The sequence below is a fragment of the Drosophila miranda genome, chromosome 2 (genome assembly GCF_003369915.1).
Source record: "Drosophila miranda strain MSH22 chromosome 2, D.miranda_PacBio2.1, whole genome shotgun sequence".
NCBI lineage: Eukaryota > Metazoa > Arthropoda > Insecta > Diptera > Drosophilidae > Drosophila > Drosophila miranda.
Genome location: NC_046675.1, coordinates 4,972,800 through 4,986,464, shown reverse-complemented (window position 1 = coordinate 4,986,464; position 13,665 = coordinate 4,972,800).

Below are 13,665 nucleotides of genomic sequence, written 5' to 3'. Positions count from 1 at the left end.
TGATTTGCGGCTCAAAGAAGACCTTTAATTAATTTTGGGTAGATAGATCTACTCTAATAAATTTATAAATACTCGTATTATCTACCATAAATACACAAAAATCCCCATCTGGTTTGTCCTCCCCCTTTTCCCTGCCTTTTGGCCATTGTATAGCTTTTCCGAGAGTTCTTTACTGCCTTCGCACTTGATTAACTTGATTTCTGCCTTTTATTTATATTGCTTTCATTTATTCTGCCTTTGATTGGCCTTTGAATTGATTTCAAATCGAATCTAAAACATTTAAAAGATGCTTGTGCTTTGGCATTTAGGCCATTTATTGATTTGTTTTCATTAGAATTGAATTCCTTTAAATACAAATAAATAATAAACAAATAAATAAAATTAATCCTTGATATTTCAAAAATCAAGAGTTGATAAAGGGCTGGTAAATGCAGCTCTCATTTTTCTGTCTTCCAGACTCTCAGTCCAGTCTTTGTTTCTCCAGCTCTGTCCTTTTTTCTGCCTGCTTTTGACTCCCTTTTTCCCGCCTTCCCCTTCCTGATTCTCTCTCCATATGTCCTCCCTCTGTGTCCCTGGATGCGTATTAAAAACAAATAAATTTTATTCATGGCTGCGTGTCAAAGTTTTTGGGAAATATTTATATCATCGCCTCGCCCGCTCGCTACGCTTTTTGGGGCTTTATACATTTCCACATTTTTTGATGAAAACTTTTTCCCTGCTTTTTTACTGTTTTTCCCCTGTTTTCCGCTGTTTTGTTGTATGCCACACACTCGAATGTGAATTTTATATGCTTTATTTACGCATAAGTTGTGTGTGCCACCACCAGCTCTGCCCCACGCGGCGTGCAACAAAGTTTTTGGCGGTAGAGTCGCTGAAAATGCAATTGCCACAGAATCAGGGGAACGCATCTGCGTGGAACAAATGAATGATTCATGGGCTATTTATGAATGAATTTTATTCATGGGTCAGTCGGGGGATTCGAGGGATTCGAGGGTCCTCATTTTAAGCAGATTGTCCGCTAATTGCACAGATCCAACAAATTACTGATTCTAAGCCGCTTAGACGCCTGCGTCCCGCCCCCCGCCCCACGACCCTCCTCGGCACGAATTTTATATTAAAGCTCATCAAATGCTTATCTGCCATCAGCACTCCCGAAGGATATCCACCGAAGGATGTCCTGGCAACGCATTAACCAACACAAGCACACACACACGAAAAAAAGGAGCCTTAAATGTCACATAATCATATGGGTGCGTTTCAGTGCGAGTCCTGTGGGGAGTCGTGACAAATGATACGTACAGGCCCCGTCCTGGCCCTCGACAGGCTTTCAGCAGTTCATAGAACCATCATAAGTAAGCGAGGTCCTTCTGCCACTTCTCTGTGGAGCTCTCCCCACCCCCTCCCTGATTCTGGCTGTATTTTTCATTAGGCGCGAAAAATATTAAACAGACGACAGGCGGCTGAAATTATTATCCGGAATCTGCCTGCCTGCCTGCCTGCGTGGCGGTGACGATGATAACAAATTACACATACGCCGCGTTGCCTCATCATTTCTCTTATTTATTTTTTTCCTGCTCTAAGCATCGCTTTAGCCGCCTCCGTGCCTCGTCAAAAGCTGTTGTGATTGTCAGTTGCGTTGCTAAGCCGTGACGCAGAGGATTCCGCCGGAGAGGCTTCCACGGGCAGAACAATTGTTTACTCTATGGGCGCCATGGGCCATGTGTGCCCTCCATGTCCTTCGGCAGTTTATTATATTTGTAATATGTATTATGACATTTCTTTTATGGGGTTTCTCCACCCCATTCGCCCCCACCCTCAGCCGCTCTTGGCCAATGATTTGTCGATACATAGAATGCGTTAAGAGCGAAACGAGAGAAAGTGGAAATAAAAAGCAAACTTATGGCCTGACTGCTCCTTCCTTCCCGCTCGTTAGCGCAGGACCCTGCAGGATGTGGGCGTAATTGCGTTTCTATGTTTGCTATTTGTAGGCCTTCATGTGTTCATTTCCGCACGCAAATAAAAACAGGATAAACACCGCCCAGGCCGCACAGGATGCGTCCAAGGACGAGGCACCAACACACACACAAAACTTTTGATCCTGGAAATAAATATATTTTTTATGAAACCCCCAAGGCAGGCTCCAAATCCTTTGGAATTGAAAAAAAGGGGTGTTGACAAATCCTTCGTCCTTGGGCCTTAGTGCCGGACCTGCGGCACTTCATAAAACGTAATCCTGGCCAGGGTGGTCCCACGCTTATGACAAGCATAATCATTAAGCCATTATTATTATTACACTTATGCCAGGCCCGGGGTCGGCGAGGGGTCGGTGCAGGGTCGGGGGCTGGCTGTGGCTGTGGGTCTTCCACATGCCACATAAATTACTGCGCAGGAAAGGAGTAAGGCAGGAAGGCAGGAGGGCGGTCCTGCTGCCAACTGAAGCAATATTCAATGATTTACGGTCCATATTCCGTTGGCCAGCGCGAAAGAAGAACCGGAGGCGTCGTCCTTCGTTGCTGCTTCTTTTTTTTTTTATCGATAAACAACTTGAAATGAAATGCAATGCAATTCAAAATGCGAAAGGAAGCCAGGACCCTCCTGGACAGAGAGGCAGAGGACCCACTGCAGGAGTGCGTGTGTCCTTTGGGGGACGAAGGACGAGGCGTCCGTTCCGGCTATCTGTTTGTCGATATTGGAAATCTGATTTTATGGATTTTTATTTCGTTTGACTTTGCGCTGATTTTCAATTGCTCTGACGGCCACCCCCTACCCCTACCCCTACCCCAGCACCCCATTCTCCTCCTTTCTTCCTGCAGATTTCCCCTTCATTTTGCATCCCTTTTCTCGTCTGTTTTTTTTTTAAATAATAACTTTTTGCCCTGCTGTTGCATACGATTCGAAGAGGACCTGTTCCCAGGACTCCCTGGCTGTCCTGCAGATTGTTGTTTGTCTTTCATTCTCTCTGCGGTGTGTGGCCAGGACTCGCAGGACTTACAGGTCTCTCTGGGGTCTGGGCTTACCTTATTTTTGATTTTTATGAAATATTTATGCCCTGGTCTTTGGTCAACAGAGAAATTGATTTTCTCCACCCCCCCACCTTTCTCTCACTTTCTCCCTGTCTCCGGGTATTACTTGCTGTCACGCCCATTCGTCTGGACAGGCTGTTGAGAAACAATTACCGCCACCCCCTCCCCGCCCCGTCGCACAGGTTGGGCGTACACAGGTGGACAGGTGCTGACATGTGTCATGTCGGGCGTCGCGTCTGTTACGGGGCCTGGGGCTGTGGCTGGGGGGGGGGAGAAAACAATAAATATTTTACCATTTGTATAAACACAACATTTCATTAATTTTTATGGCACACAGCAGCAGGCAGGGCCTCCCCTTTGTAGCCGCTATTCTGCAATATTCTTGTTAATTAATCGCCCGTACCCGCGCACAGGCTTTTCCATGTCCTTTGTGCAAAATTATTGGTAAATGCAGCAAGCAATTAAATACTGAATGCCCCAAAAGTGAAAAGTTAAAAAGCCACAGGAGAGCATCAGAGATATCAGAGATGCCCCAGGCAGGCAGGGAAAGAGATGGCAACAGGAGCATAAAAGTTGAGGAAAAGAGAAGGCAACAGGGAGCAGGAATAGGGGAAAAAGAGAGCCTGAAGCCATGGAGAGGGGCAATAGCCAGGAGCTTGGAAAGAGATGGCAACAGGGACAAGCGATTGCATAAAAAGAGACGGCAAGAGACAGGTGGAAAGAGATAAAAACAGGGACACCTGAGGGAGAGGGAGGGAGAGGGAGGGAGAGAGAGAGAGGGCACAGTATCATAGATAGAGATGGCAATACGGGCACGCACATGCCAATAAAAGGAGACTCACATTCCCGTGGAAAAGAGATGCCAACAGAGACATACCCCCTTGGAATAGAGACCACGAAAAGGATGGAAAGAGATCACAACACAGGGTCACATCAGGGCATAGAAAGAGACAGGGCACACCAAGCACCAGAGACAGTTGGAAAGAGACGACGATAGTGGCATGGAACGTGGCAGCAGCAGGACAAAAAGAGACAGAAGCATAAAGAAAGAGACGTCAATAGCGGTGGACACCACCATAGAAAGAGGCAGCTGCTTTTGCAGCCATAAAAACCAAAAGCAGAAGCACCGAAAGAGACAAAAGGCCTGGTGGCTGGTGGCTGATGGCATTGTCAAACAGGCAGCAGCAGGACATAGCAGGACAATTATCGTTATATTAATGGAGTGTGCCACCACGCCCCTGCCCCTGCCCCTGCCCCCCCCCTCCCCCTACCAGCAACCAACAAATGATTGCAATAATTATTATAATAATGATAAGAACAATAATGATATTGTGCGACAAACACTTGCTTTCTGCATATTTCAATTCATTTCGTTTCATTTATTATCAAAAAAGCTTTAAAGCAATTAATTTTCATAATTATCCGATGGCCAGAAAGCATTTTCCACATTTTCCAACATTTTCAATAATAATTTTAATTAACAGCCGCAAAGGACAGGACGCGGCGCGACACGCGAGGACACGAATTCCACGTTTAACTTTTGCTAATCCGCATTTTTCGATTCCTGCGAGTATCATCGTGTATCGTATGTCCTTGCATTTGACACTCGAAATGTTTTTTCGTGAATATTAAAAACATCATTTTTTATAAGCCAGAGCAGCCGAGGAGTGCCTGCCACATGCCACAGTGAACACACACACGACAGTCATTCGTCAGTTGGTTAACTCGATGTGGGGGCTGGGGGGTGGGGATTGGGGCCCCACACTCCAGTCTATTCGCTTAAGTGCTTGTTTGAGGTTTACTCGCAGTGTGACCATAATCTGCCACAGACACTACACGCACACACGCACAGAGTGGGGCAACAACGTCAACAGATAAATAAACAGGCAACAGACGGAGAGACAGAGAGACAGAGACAAAGAAGACCTTCAAGAGTAAGAGGGAGAGCGGAATGTCCCTGGCATATCCTCTGATTAATGGTGTTGCGACAATAATTAATTATATGCCTGCACCAAAACCCAGGGGGTGGGGGTTTGGCATAAAAAGAAGGTTAAAACTGGTGGCAGGTTTTAGTTGCTTGCCGCAAGTATTTCATTCCATTTGCGCGGCATTTTACAGAGGGCTAAGACCACAAAAGCCGCTAAATGCGGCCTAAGCCATGTCAAAATGTATTAGACTCGGATTGTTATCTACGGGGGCCGCCACATTTTGGGGCAGGGACAGCGGCAGGCCTTCGGGGGCACGGCAATTAAACTGCAATTTAAGTTATTTTTGCATGTCCTTTGGCTGGAAGCATTCCAGGCGCTTGTTTTACCGCGTTCATTGCCACGGTGCTTTCTTCCCCTATATATGTGTGTGTGTGTGTGTGTGGCATGATTTAGACATTTCAATTTGCATGTGTTAACATGCAATGCAAAAAGGATTCGATTCTTATCGTCCTAGCATTCGCCAGAAGCCAAAGGCCAAAGCGAGATCCTGGCAAGAACCGAGCCCCACCCACAGCACACACACCCCCCACCCCCACCCTCACACAAAAGAGCGAGCGCTTTGCTACTTTCTTTCTTTCTTTCTTTTGCCAACATGGCGGGAGTTTTGCTTTTGAGTTGAGGTTTATTATGTGGCGCCCCATGCACATGCCACACACCCACACCCACACCCACACACACACATGCTCTGGCCTCACCTTCGACGCCGCAATGTGGAAATTTGAATATCCTGCGGTAATTTCCACTATTTTTAGTACTTTGTTGCCCTTTTGAACTGTCATTACTGGGGCTTCTGAGGGGATGGAGAGGCGGGTGCGGAGCGGAAAGAACATTAAGAGGCGCAAAGAGCGGCGAGGGCTTGACGGTGTCGTGGGTAGGAAAGGAGTTAAGTGACTGCCACTTGCTGTGGGGCACATCTTTTGTGTGTGTGGCATTCATTTCTTTTTCGCTACTGCCTTTACGAGCATTTGCATGCGAATGGAAATTGCAGTTTTGTGGCAAGCCAAAGAGATAAACTTGGCCAACTCTTATGAGCTCCCAGCTCCATCAATTCTGGCTTACACTCCCCCATCCCCCACCTCAAATGCGCAATTAGAGAGCCATTCGTTGATTGAGAAATTAGCCAAGTTAGTGTGCCATTCTGGCCAAAAGGGAGGCATCTCCATGCGTGACAATCCCCCATGAATGGGGAGGGCAGATCTCTACAACTCTCTGCCTCATGTGTGTGTGTGTGTGTGTGCCCCATAATGCGGCGGCTGTTGGCCAACAAATTTCCCGCGCCTTGCCTAATCATGTTCCGTTTTTTTTTTCCCCGAACTGATGAGGAAATTGGTTAAATTAAGGCTGGGTCAACCGCCGCAGCGCGTGGCAGAGCAGAGCGGAGCCATTAACCTGGGAAATCGGTTAAAGCCACACACAAAATTGGCACGTTAAAAGCGTCTATAAAATGCATGTGTAAACAAGGCACAAACTCGTGTCCAATTATGGCCAAAACACACACACAGACACACACACACACAGAAGACGAAAGAGTGGCAAAAGCAGAAGCAGAAGCAGCCAAAAGCAAACTTTTATCTAAACAAACAGCTCGCTCGGACAGAATGATGTGCAGAGGGCCAGGGCCACAATGACGGAGCCAGGAGCCAGGAGCCAAGAGTGGTTGGTGGGGGGGGGTTGGTGGGGGGGCTGGCCAACAAGGCGCGGCGGCATGCTAAAAATAAATGAAGACATTAGCGACGCTCAAATGACATGTTATCGACTTTGAGGGCAGACGCCGCGGCGATGGCGAACGCCGCAATTACCGTTAGCACACACACACACACACACACACACTCGTAAACAACGAAAAAAAACGGCAGCAATGGAGGTAACCTTTTCGGCCAGGGCAGGTACTGCGTTTGCTTTTAAGCTGGCTGTTTCTTTTTTAAGCCCTCATTTTGGTGCGCTTGAGATTCTTGCGAATGATAAAGGAACATGCAAACTTCCGGCGGAAGTGCAGGCGTGTGACAGAGACAGAGAGAGAGAGAGAGAGAACACCACTACAGCGACATGGAAAACCCATTAACACACACACACACACACACACACACATGCACAGACGAGCGAATGAGTGAGGAGTGATTTCTTTTTGTTTGCCTCCGCCTCGCCCTTTCCTCCATCTCTCTCGCTCTCCCTCTCCCAGTGCGTCTTAGCTGTAAAGGGTGGGCATTCATGCACTCGTTTTTCATGTGTTCTTGCGATAAATTCTCATTTCGTTGAGCTGCGCTTTTTCGCCGCAATCAGTTTTCCGAACGGGGGCTACATAAATATTTTACCAGCCAGACAACCACTCTGACAGACAGAGAAGCCTGCGGGACCAACAGACAGACTAACAACCAAATCGACAGCTAGACAGAGAGACGGACAGACAATCATTCCCTTAGACAGAACGAAAAGGCACTGTCTGGGCGCAAAAAGCCACCACATAAAGTTACAAAAGTTGCGGCCGGCTATTTTGAAATGCAAATTACCAGGTACCAGGAGTGCTCCTTGGATTCCTTGCCTTGGTCTTTGGCCACCTTTCGTCTTGCACAGAAATGCCACTGCCACACCACCACCTACTGCCGGCACTGGCACTGGCACGGGCACTCAATCAACCCACACGAGCCCATCAATTAAAGGTCATTTACATGTCAATGCAGTCGGGCGAACGCCCTGCAACAATAACAACAAAAACAACACCACCCCAAACCGCAAAAGTTTTGCACCCCAGCAAAAAAAGGAGAACTCCCCAGTAATTGAAGCATTTAAGCCCACGTCATTCTTCAGATTTGTAGGGCTCGCTGCTTGGCAGGGCATAGAGGGGGTACTAGAGAATGGGGAAGGGTTTTCAAGAAAGTTTCCAAGTTTTAAAGTATCGTATATGTCAGATATGTGGGCTCCCTTAAAGGAAACGAGTTGGAAACCAATATAATTTAAAGGTTTACCCAAGACATGAAGTTTGTATCTATGAAATATACAGAGGTGGTCAAAAGTATTTACACAAAGAGTTTTTTTTCGCAAGTTCAAGTTTAGGAGCTGTTTTTGTTGTTGTTGAAATCAAAATACAAAAAAAAGCTTTACGGGCAAAAAGCTTGATCTACTAGGAATTGGTTGAAAGAAGAATTAGAAAAATAACTGTTAATGGGCTAAAAATAGAAGCATGTGAACTGTTGTCAAAAGTATTTACACAAACTTGCATTGCTTCAGAAGTATTTACACAATGCAAATTAGAGCTTATTCTTAGACTTGGTTTGACTAAGTGCAGTCGTTTTTTCGTTTATTGCAGTTGCAATAAGTAAATTTAATTTAAAATTTAAAATTAACTTAGTAAAATGGTGAAGACAAAGGAGTTGTCTGTTGAAACTCGATCCGAGATCGTTACAAAATTTAAAAGCGGGGTTTCAGCGTCGGAACTGGCCAAAACTTACAAAATTTGTAGAAAAACCGTTTATAATCTGGAAAAGAAAAAGGACACGAATGGAAACTTACAGAATTTAAAAAGAAGTGGAAGGAAACAAGCGATGGATGAACGGGAATGTAGACGTTTAATTGGCATAGTCGATAAAAATCCGTCGATAAGCCCAGTTAAATTGTCTGCAGATTCGCAACAATTGATTGGCAAAAAAGTCTGTGATGCTACAATACGTCGGAGATTGAAGGAGATCGACATACGAACGTATACAGTGCGAAAAATAATAGAAATTTCCGAGGCAAATAAAGCAAAACGCCTCTCATTCGCATTGGAATACGTTAAAAAACCAAAGGAGTTTTGGTACAATGTTTTATGGACAGATGAAGTAGCTTTCCAGTTCCAAGGCTCATTTTGTAAAAGATTTATGCATCTACGACAAGCAAAAAAACAAAGTGCAGTGCAACCATTAAACAGATTTGGTGGAGGCACAGTGATGTTCTGGGGGTGCATGTCTTACTACGGATTTGGAGACTTTGTTCCAATAGAAGGCACTCTGAATCAGACCCGGTATCTCGTTATACTGAATGACCATGCTTTTGTGTCTGGTGACAGGCTATTTCCCATCTCCGACTGGATTTTACAGCAAGACAATGCTCCATGCCACAAGGGATCGGCACCTACAAAATTTTTACGAGATCTCAATGTGGCTCTTCTTCCCTGGCCTGCGCAGAGCCCTGATCTCAATATCATAGAAAATGTTTGGTCGCTTATTAAAGTACAAAGAACAATTGATAAAAACCGAAAACGCGACGCTACCATCGAGGAAGTAAAGGAAATTTGGTCGAAATTGGAACTTGGATATGCTCGCCACTTAGTGGAATCAGTACCAGCCAGGTTGCAAGCAGTTATTGATGCCAAAGGTGGAATTACAAAATATTAATCATTATTATTATTATTCATCCAACAAATTTAAAAAAAAATCATTAAATCATAATAAAAAATTAGCTTAAAGTTTTGTGTAAATACTTCTGCAGCATTAAAAATGTGTGTAAATAATTTTGACAACTGATAAGCATCACTTAATTTGCTTCTCCTTATTCGTACAAACAGTTATCTTTTCCAATTATTCTCTCATTCAATTGCTAGTAGATCAATCTTTTTGGCCTAAAAGTTTTTTTTTTTATTTAGCTTTCAACAACCACAGGAAAAGGTCCTGAAATTTAACATGCAAAAAAAAACTCGTTGTGTAAATACTTTTGACCACCCCTGTACGTCTGAAGGGTGTACTGCTAAGCCACACTGTGAGAGAGTTAGAGAGAGAGAGAGAGAGAGAGAGAGGGCGGCTGGAGTACTCCCTCCAAGCCTTTCTGCAGCGAAGTTTCATCATTCCTTGAGTTCGTTCTCTGCGAGATCCCCCCTTTGGCTACGCCTCTGCCCCCCCGAGGGCACTTACATGTGCATGGGCATGCATGCCATGCCCCCCTGCTGCTCCTTGCCACACTTTTCTCGACGGTGGTGCAAGTGCCAAAGACCCTTTTGTTACGAAATTGCATTTGCTGTTGCCAAATACTTTGCAGTTTTGTAATTTTTACTGCGTTTTGTAATTTGTTAAGTGCAAGGCTGCGGGGCATACACTTTTTAGTGGGTTTTTTATTTACTATTTTAACTGTTTTTATGGGAATTAAGTTATTAAAGCCACGGGATGGGAAATGGTGCAGGAAAACTGGGGAAATTCTGTTGATGGGAACGTAGTGGCACAGAGAAACAGTGGAGTCTACCGTGACACGCCCCCGCCCCCCTAAAACTACAATGGCATGACCCCACCGCCACCCCCAGACGACACTTCCGCACTTAGCCCCAAACACACACACACACAGACGCTCTGGCGCTGATGATTTGCATTTTGGACTTTGTTTGGGCTGCTGATGCCACATGCCGCCCATCCTCTTCCTTTCCATTTGGCAGCAATTTATGTGTTGCATTGTTTATGACAGATTTATCGCAAGTTAATGACATGCCACCGACCGACCGCTGATTTATATGGCCAGCACACAAATATGCCAGCCAAATGATGGACAAACCAAACAGAACGTACAAGCAAAACAATCGCAACCGATGGGACAACAGAGCCACAAAAAGGGACAGACAGATGGACAGACAGACAGGAAACAGGACACACACAGTGGCCGCTAATGAGCACACACCTGAGGATCGAAGAGGAAGGATATTCCATTAAGCGAAAAGAACAAGATGCAGAATGGATGGACGCATTTACACACAGTTCACACTGCGGTCATCTCTCTGTCTCCTGGCTGTCTCTCTCTCTCTCTCTCTCTCTCTCTTTACCCCTGCATTTCTCTGTCTCACTTCTGCGCTGTCGCTCTGTCGCTGTGTTGCTGTTCCGCTGTGGGTTCTGTAATTTTAATAATGAGAAATTGTCAGCGCATAAAATGGAGTCCAGACAACGACAGCTGACACAACACAAAATCCATCCACAACAGCAGTCCCAGCCCCAGCCCCATCCCTGGGTGTCACCGGCCCCCCGAACGTATCCTCCCAGCATTGTCCTGTCCCCCCCCCATTTCCACGCCCCTTTTTCCTGGCGTTAATTTAAAGCTTTTGCACATTTACGCGTCAGCTGGCCATCTCTGGCTGTTTGTTACTGTTGTTTCTCTTATATAATGAGTGCGCGGCCAAGTCCTTACTTCCTTCATCTTCTTCGTCATCATCGCCTGAGCTTCCTTTCAGGACCCGTGCCCCTGCCCCTCTCCCTTCTCCAAGCCATGCAAATATTTATATGCCAGAGAGTCGGCGTTCAACTTTTTGTTGATTGCAAAAAACAAAATGGAAAATGGAAAACGAAAAACGGAAATAAGAACAAAGATGAAGGTAGGTTATTCTTTAAAAGGGTATAAGGATATTGCGCAAGAGTTGGAAAAGCATATTGGATCGAGGAATTAATGATATTCATGATGATCCTTGGGTCCATGGATCTATTCCATGAAAGGGGGTTCTGAATTTGCAATATCTCTGTTGATCTATTCTTTTTGCTACAGTTAGTGCTTCGAAACCTCTGGGAATGGTTTATTATATCATTAATTGCATAAAAGAAGACTTAGATTATCAGAAAAATATAAAATCTAACCGCAGAACGATATAAAAGCCCATCTTTAGGGCTGAAACACTTGAATAGATCCAGTCTATATACCTGCAGATAGTACCAGACATGTTTCAAAGTATTTAAGAACTCAGGATATGCCAAAAATTGTTAAGAATCGAAAGGAAAGCCCCTAAAATATATATTTCTTGTCAATTCTTATAAAAAAGAATTTGGTAAAAGAATTTTTTGTTAGAAAATCGGGTTCATTTTAGGAGATAATCCAATCGAACCTCTCGGATTGTGGCCACATATATTTTGACAAAATCGGACTACTTTAATCCTTAGAATTCGGCAATAAAACCATTGTACCCGCCAGAGTATCTCCACCTACGGCCTCTTCTTTTTTTTCTTTTCTTTCATAATTTTCCCTTGCTTTAGCCTTGGGTATTTTTCGGGGCAGTAGGCTAAGGTTCGATGTGGCAAGAACTTGGCTTTCATTTGAGCTTTATTTTTTGTGTTTTTTTCTGTATGAATAAGTCAAAAGGTCAAGTGAAATATACTTGCCAGAGACGAAACCCCAGCATATGGGATATATCACAGAATTGCCTGTATTTTCCGCACGAATATGATCCTTTTGCGTGCCGCGGCTCTGAGAAATGGCCGAAAGCCAACTGGAATGTTTTTTTTTTTTTGTTTCGGGGTCGGTCATATATTTCAATTAAGGCTGGCTGGAAACATGCAAAGCGAATAAAGTACGAAATATTCTTTTGGTGGCAGGCCATGCGAAATCCGAGCCTCGGGGGCTCATCGTGTGTTAATGCTAATAAAAAATGATTTATGCGCCAAGTACGAGAAATTCTTTGGGCCGACTTCCCAGGGAACTTTGTTGCGGTTAATGCGTGCGACTCCACTTCCTGGCAGGCAGGCAGCCAGTCGACTTTCTACACCACACAAAAGGTAATTAACACGCTGCACAGCAGAGGCATCACCACTATCGAGCCACTACAGAGCCACTCGTGGAACCACTGGAACCACTAGAACCGCCAACACGAAGAAACAGGCGGCAAGCAGCAAGAACAATGCATAAATCTACTTTCCTGGTTCAATGCGCTTGCTGTGTGGCAGTGGCCGTGTGGCAACTTGATTAGAAAAGAAAACCAAAAGGCGAGGGAGAGATGGAAAAGGAAAAGCAGAACAAGAACTAGTTTTCTTTTACCTTTAATATAATGGGAAATCGAAGCCGCAACAAACGGTAAAAGGCAGCAGCAGCAGCCACAAAGAACCATGGCTCTAATGAGCAGAGAAAGAGGGAGGAGACGAGAAGAGAAGAAGCCGCAGAAAGTGCGGCACGAACAAACCAAAGCAGGGCATACTGTGAAATGAATCTGCTGCCGCTGCCGCTGCTGTTGCAACATTTAAAAGGTTTTGGCGCACCGAAGCGCGAATTATGAAACATGTGTAAAATGGTGTAAAAGATATAAACAACTAAAGGGAGTTTTTTGCAATTGAAGTAATTAAAATTTGAAAGCGAACAAAGACTGCTGGAAAACATATCCGCCAGATACATTCTAATGTGTGGAACAAAGGCAGAAATTGCTGAAAAATTTATACAAAAGAAATGATCAAAGAGTGGGGCAGAGAGGAGGCGGAGTATGGAGCAGAAAGGAGGCGGAGTATGGGGCAGAACGGAGGCACAGTGGAGGCAGAGTATGCGGCACAGTGGAGTGGAACAGAAGCTGCATGTATGTTGTATGAATGAAAGCCCCTGCAGAGAGGGAGACCCAAATGCATATACAAATAAATTAGCAACTAAACAGAGAAAAAAAAAACGCAAGAAACAAAAGCCAAAAGCGAGGTTTGTTGGGGGGCTGCAATGTAATTATGTAAAAAATGCAGGGCGCGTGCATCCATAAGATACAAACACAGATGCAGTGCTCTATGGAGTGCTGCCGCTCCAGAATGGAAATGGGAAATGGGGTTGGTGGACTGGGAGACCGGGTGGCTGGGGGGGAATGGATTTGAAAAACACATTTGCACATTTCATTATTAAACAAAAAAGAGAGAAGATACGGCACATGGCAGTCGGGGGAGTGGCAGTGTGGCAGGGCAATAAAAATTATGCAT